Source organism: Grammomys surdaster, unplaced genomic scaffold (assembly GCF_004785775.1).
Source record: "Grammomys surdaster isolate TR1022 unplaced genomic scaffold, NIH_TR_1.0 1165, whole genome shotgun sequence".
NCBI lineage: Eukaryota > Metazoa > Chordata > Mammalia > Rodentia > Muridae > Grammomys > Grammomys surdaster.
Genome location: NW_021605584.1, coordinates 73,305 through 80,305, shown reverse-complemented (window position 1 = coordinate 80,305; position 7,001 = coordinate 73,305).

Here is a 7,001-nt window from a genome sequence, read left to right as displayed (position 1 = left end):
TTATTTATTTATTGATGTAGTTATCTTCCTTGAGTCTGAGTTTTTTTCCATCTAGTATTTTCTAAAGTTCTGGATTTGTGGATAGGTTTCTTTTTTTATTTTTGTGAAAATATCTTGTTTTCTCTATTGTGATTAAGAATTTCGCTGAATATTGAAATCTATGTTGGCATCTGTGGTTTTTTTAGGGGTTGTAGGATATCTGTCCAGGCCCTTCTAGCTTTTAGTCTCTGTTGAGTAGTCAGGTGTTCTGATAGGTCTGCTTTTGTATGTTACCTGTACTTTTTTAATTAATGATTGTGTTTGTTAAATTTCAAATGATATCCCCCTTCCTGGCTATCCCTCCACCAATTTACTCACTCTAGCCTCACTGCTCTAGCATCCTCCTATGCTGGGAAATCAAGCCTCCCTCCCTTTACCATTGATGTCAGATACACATGCTATATATGTATCGGGAGTCCTGGCTACTTCCATGTATTCTCTTTGGTTGGTCGTTTAGTCTCTGAGACTTCGGGGTGGTCCAGTTAGTTGATAATGTTCAATTTGGAGGTTGCAATCCTCTTCTGCTCCTTCAGTCCTTCTCCTAGCTCTTCTTTTGGGGTCCCCAGGCTCAATCTAATGGTTGGTTGTATCTACACCTGTATTGGTCAGGTGCTGGTAAAACCTCTCAGGGAACCACCATGTCAGGTTCCTGTCACCAATCATTTCTTGGCATCAGCAATAGAGTAGAGGTTTGATGTCTGTGGATGGGATAGATATCTAGATGAGTCAGTCTCTGGATGTTACCTGTCCTTTTTCCATTACTGTTTTTAATATTCTTTCTTTTTGTAGATTTTTTTGTTGTGATTATTGTGTGGTGGGATGATTCACTTTTCTAGCCCTTGGAGCTGGGCTTCTTCTATTACTATTACTTTCTTCTATTCCTATTACTCTTAGGTTAGTCAGATCTTTTCATGGTATCCCAGATTTCATGGATTTTTGTCAGGAATTGTTTTAGATTTAACATTTCTTTGTCTAATATATCAGGTTCTTCTATCCTATCTTCTATGCCTGAGATTCTCTCTCCCATCTCTTTTATGTTGTTAGTGATGTTTCATCTGTTGTTCCTGTTCTCTTCCCTAGGTTTGCCAACTCCAAGATTCCCTTGGTTTGTGGTTTCTTTTGTGCTTCTATTTCCATTTTCAGGTCTTGAACAGTTTATTTCCTTCACCTGTTTATTTGTATTTTCCTATATTTCTTTAAGGGATTTATTTCCTCTTTAAAGACCTCTGCCTGTTTGATTCTATTTTCCTGCATTTCTTTAAGGAATTTATTCATTTCCCCTTTAAAGGTCTTTATCATCTTTATAAGATTGGACTTAAGGTCATTTTCTTGTCTTTCAGTTGTATTAGAATATCCAGGACTTGCTATAGTAGGATAGCTAGGTTGTGAATGTGTCATATTGCCCTGACTTTTCTTGATTGTGTTCTTTTGAGTGGCTTTATCCATCTGGATGGCTTTGGTCCCTAGATGTTCTTCCTGTAGTAGACATTGGGATTAGGGGTAAGCTTAATGGTACTGGTGTGGCAGGCCTCTGATATGTATCATTGATCTGTATGGTTCAGGGTCAGTATGTCTACTGAAGGTAGGAGGAGAGGTGGAGGGAGAACCATGGGGAGTAGCGGACTGCTCAGGGCAGCTTGGCTTGCTACAGGACACTCAGCGATCAGGGAAGACCTTTAGCCCTTAATTTTATTATTTCTTTTATTTTCTTTTAATTTTAATTATTTTATTTATTTACATTCCAATCGTTGCCTCATCCCTGGTTCCACTTCCCTCAGTTCCTTATCCCATTCCTCCTCCCCCTTGCCTTTGAGAGGATGATTCCCTCCCACCAAGGCTCCCCCTTCCTTGAGGCCTCAAGTCTCTCAAGAATTAAGCACATCTTCTCTCACAGAGCCAAACAGACCTCTGCTGTATTTATGCTAGAGGCCTTGAACCAGCCCATGTATGATCCTGGTTGGTGGCTCAGTTTCTGGGCTCCCTGGGGTCTGGATTATTTGAGACTGCTGCACTTCTTATGTGGTCACTCTCCCCTTCAGCTTCTTCAATCCTTCCCCTAATTCAACCATAGAGATCCCCAACTTCAGTCCAATGGTTGAGTATAAGTATCTGCATCTATTTCAGTCAACTGCTTGTAGGGCCTCTTAGAAGTTAGCCATGCCAGGCTCCCAGCTCTAAGCACACCATAGCATCAGTAATAGTGTCATGCCTTGGTATACTCTCATGAAATGGATCCTAAGGTGGGCCAGTCATTGGACCACCTTTCCTTCAGTCTCTTCTTCATTTTAATTCCTGAAGTTTTCTTTTAGCTAGAAACAATTCTGGGTCAGAAATTTTGACTGGGGGTTAGTATCCCAGTCCCTCCACTTGAGAACCTGTCTACCTACTGGAGGTGGACTCTTCTAGTTCCCTCTCCCCACTGTTGGGGATTTTGGGATAAGGTCACCCCCTTTGAGTCCTGAGGGTCTCTGGTACTTTATAGAGGGTCCAACCATCTCTTCCCATCTGAGGTTGCCTGTTTCCCTTCTTTCTGCTGACCCTCAGAGCTTCACTCCTGCCCCCCATACCTGACCATGTTCTCCTTTTCCCTCTCCCACCCAGATCCCTCCCTCCTTCTGTCACCCCATGACTATTTTCTTCCCCTTTCCAAGTGGGATTGAAGCATCCTGACTTGAGCCTTTCAGCTTGCTAAACTTCTTAAATTTAGTGGGTTGTATCCTAGGTACTCTGTATTTTTTGGCTAATATCCACTTATCAGTGAATACATACCACACATGTCCTTTTCTGTCTGAGTTACCTCACTCAGGATGATATTTTGTAGTTCCATCCAATTGCCTGTAAAATTTGTGAATTTGTCATTTTTAATAGCTGAGTAGTATTCCATTATGAAAATGAACCATATTTTCTGTATCCATTCTTTGGTTGGGGGACATCTGCGGTGTTTTCAGCTCCTGGTTACTAAAACTAAGGCCATGGTGTAGCACATGCCCATGTGGTATGGTGAGGCATCTTTTGGTTATATACCAAAAGTGCTATAGTTGGGTCTTCAGGTAGAACTATTTCCAATTTTCTGAGGAATCTCCAGATTGATTTCCAGAGTGGTTGTACCAGTTTGCAATCCCACCAGCAATGGAGGAGTATATTCCTCTTTTCCCACAACCTCACCAGCATGGGCTGTCACTTGAGTTTTTGATCTTACCCATTCTGACTAGTGTGAGGTAGAATATCAGGGTTGTTTTGATTTGCATTTCTCTGACGACTAAGGACTTTGAACATTTCTTTAAGTACTTGTCAGCCATTCAAGATTCTTTCATTGTGAATTCTCTGTTTAGCTCTGTATCTCACTTTTAAATTGTGTTATTTGGGTTTTTGGAGGTAAATTTCTTGAGTTCTTTATGCATTTTGGATATTAGCCCTCTGTCAGATGTAGGTTTAGTGAAGATTATTTTTCCCAATCTGTAGGTTGCCAATTTGTCCTACTGAAGGTGTCTTTTGCTTTACAGAAGCTTTTTAGTTTTGTGAGGTCTCATTTATCAGTTGTTGATCTTAGAGCCTGAGCCATTGGAATTCTGTTTAGGAAATACCCCTGTGTCAATGAGTTCAAGATTCTTTCCCATTTTATCTTCTATTTGATTCAGTATATCTGGTTTTATATTAAGTTCCTTGATCCACTTGGATTTGTGCTTAGTGTAAGGTGATAAATATGAATCTATTTTTATTCTTCTACATATAGACCACCAGTTAGACCAACACAATTTATTGAAGATGCTTTCTTTTTTCTACTATAAGTTTTTGGCTTCTTTGTTAAATATCAAGTGTCCAGAAGTGTGTCAGTTTATTTTCTGTTTCTTCAACTCTATTCCATTGATCAACCTATCCATCTCTGTACCAATTCCATATGGTTTTTATCACTATTGCTTTGTAGTACAGCTTGAGGTCAGGATTGGTGATTCACCTGAAAGTTCTTTTATTTTTAAGAATTTTTTGCCTATCCTGGGTTTTCTGTTTGTTTGTTTCCCATATGAAGTTGAGAATTGCTTTTTCCATGTCTGTGAAGAATTGTGTTGGAATTTTGATAGAGATTACATTATTTCTTGCCATTTAGTCATTTGGGTATTATTTCTTCCTTTTATTCTATATCTTTTAGTTGTGCCCCAAGTTGCTAATATGAGATCTCTGTCAACTTTTTTAATGTAGGTATTTAGTGCTATGAACTTGCCTCTAAGTACTGCCTTCATTGTGTGCCATAGGTTTTGGTATGTTGTTTTTACATTTTAATTCAATTCTAAAATATTACTTCTTTCTTAATTTCAATCTTCATCCATTTTATATTCATTTTCAAGTTGTACAGTTTCTATGAGTTTGAATAGTTTTTATTGTTGACATCTATACTTAATCCATGGTATATTCAGATAGGATTCAGTGTTATATCAATTTTCTTATCTCTGTTTGAACTTGCTTTATGTGTAAGTATGTGGCCAATTTTTGAGAAAGTTTATATGATCCTGAGAAGAAATTATGCTTCTTTATAGTTGGCCCATTTTATTTATGATATTATTTAATTATACCATTTCTGTTTAGTTTTTGAAGGGATGGCCTGACTATTGGCCAGAAGTCATCTACTATTGCTATGTGATGGTCAATATATGATTTTATTGTAGTAGTGTCTGTTTTATGAACTTGACTGCTCTTGTTTTGGTGTATAAATGCTGAGAATTACAATATCTTCCTGTTGATTTTTCCTACAATGACTTCGTAATATCCTTACCTATTTCTTTTGATTACTTTTTGGTTGGCATCTATTTTGTTAGATGTTAAATTGGCTAAACATGTTTGTTCCTTTGTTTCATATACTTAAAATACCATTTTTCATCCATTTACCATGAACTGATGTCTCTTCTTGTTGGTAGAGTATGTTTTTTGGTTGCAGCAGAAATATGGATCCTGTTTTCTAGTCCATGCAGTTAGTCTGTGCCATCTTATTGGAGAACTGAGATCATTAATATTGAGAGTTAGCAGTGAGCAGTGTTTATTGATCCTTGCTACTTCGTTGTTATGGTGTAGGTTTTTCCTTTTCACTTGATTTGCTGTTCTCAGATTATTTATTTCTTATTGCTGGTTGTGATTAACCTCTTCAGACTGAAGTTTACCTTCTCCTGACATTTTTAGAGATGGATTTGTAGATTAAAATTTGTATTCACATGGAATGTTTTTCTTATTCTGTCAATTATGATTGATAGTTTTGCTGAATAATAGAGTCTCAGCTGACATCTATGGTCCCTCAGAGTTTTTAGAATATCTGCCCTGACCTCTCTGCTTTTGGGAGTCTTCACTTGAAGATTGAGTGTTATTCATTTGATGTCTATAAATGAAACTATATCTTTTTTCTTGCAGCTTTTAATATCTTCTGTTTGTTTTTATACACTTAGTGTTTTAATATGTGTCCTGGGGAATTTCTTTTCTTGTCCTATCTATTTGATATTCTTTATACTTCCTATATCTTGATTTAAAAGTATTCTTTTACTTCAGGAAATTTTCTTTTATGTTTTTGCTTACAAATACTTTTGTACCTTTGACCTGGCTTTCTTTTTTCTTCCTCTATATCTATTATTTGTAGATTCAAAAGGTCTTTTGCTATGCCATTTTGTTCAAGCATATAATCCATTCTTATGTTGAGCCCCTAAATCTTTTTGGATTAGAGTCTTGAGTAGGTAAGAATAATAATTATAATTCTTCTAAATGAAAAGTAGTGGTGCTGCTAGTGAGAATATCAACAATAACATTACAACAGAGAAGACAAAAACTTTTCCACATATAAAAATTAGTTGGTCATAAGTGGCTGAGACAAAAGAAGGCTGGGCCATGTGGTTGATTATGGTAGTCACCTGACCTTGAAGAACCATACCAGGAAGTTGATATACCAAGGATGTAACTGAGTCATTGAAAAAGGGTTATTTTATAATGAAAATTATCTCATTAAAAAGAAAATGGTCGGGGGTACAGCTTCATCCACCTTCTGCCATGACAATAAACCTTTTAAAACCATGGACCTCCTCTTGTCATTGGGACCTGCCATGGAGAACTGTAGAGGGGACATTCAATTAATGAGTCACTGCCACCTAATCTCCCACCTGGAGGACTTCTCTATGTTCCCTCCTTGGAGGTCTGCCACCTCAAGCAAGCTAGCCAAGCCAGCCATGACCCAGCCAAGTGAGTTGCCTCGACCAAGAGTCTTATCCACCCCGTGGGGCACAGCCAGAGCTCTCTCCCTTGCCCCTCTTGGCTGCAGGCTGGTCCAGCCCGTATGCCCCAACCCATCTCAATCCTTCTGCAGCCCCCCAGCAGCATCTGGGAGCCCAAGGGCTGACATCAGCTGGCCTCCAATCAGTTGCTTGGCCAGGAGAACCCCAACCTAGGAGCTCTGCCCCCACAGGGTATCAGACTGAGACCTTTCCATGCCCAGGTGGAGCCCTGTGGCTTCTCATAGCCCAGTGTCCAGCTGGCACCACATGGAATAAACTCAGTCAGATTTCCATGCTTCTGCCTACCTGAGCCATGGCAGACACTTGGGATCCACAACTCAGCCCAAAAGGACCTACTTCCATTCGCAAGCTACAGACACACAACTGGTGGAGGATGTGGACAAAACCAGCTTCAAGAGTACCCCCACTGGTGCCCACGAAGAACCTCTCCATGGAACTCAAAGACAGTGAGTAACTCCCAGCCTAGTTCAAAAGACTAGGGCTCTCTCTGTCCTCCCCCCGCCACACGTTCCTGGCCAGCTTCTTTGACTCTTAGCTATAGCCTAATTCCTGCCTAGTTCAAAAGACTAGGTCTCTCTCTCTCTCTCTCTCTCTCTCTCTCTCTCTCTCTCTCTCTCTCTCTCTCTCTCTCTTCTCTCTTTATCCCTGTGTTCCTGGCCAGCTTCTTCCCTTTGACCTTTAGCTACAGCCTCCAACTCA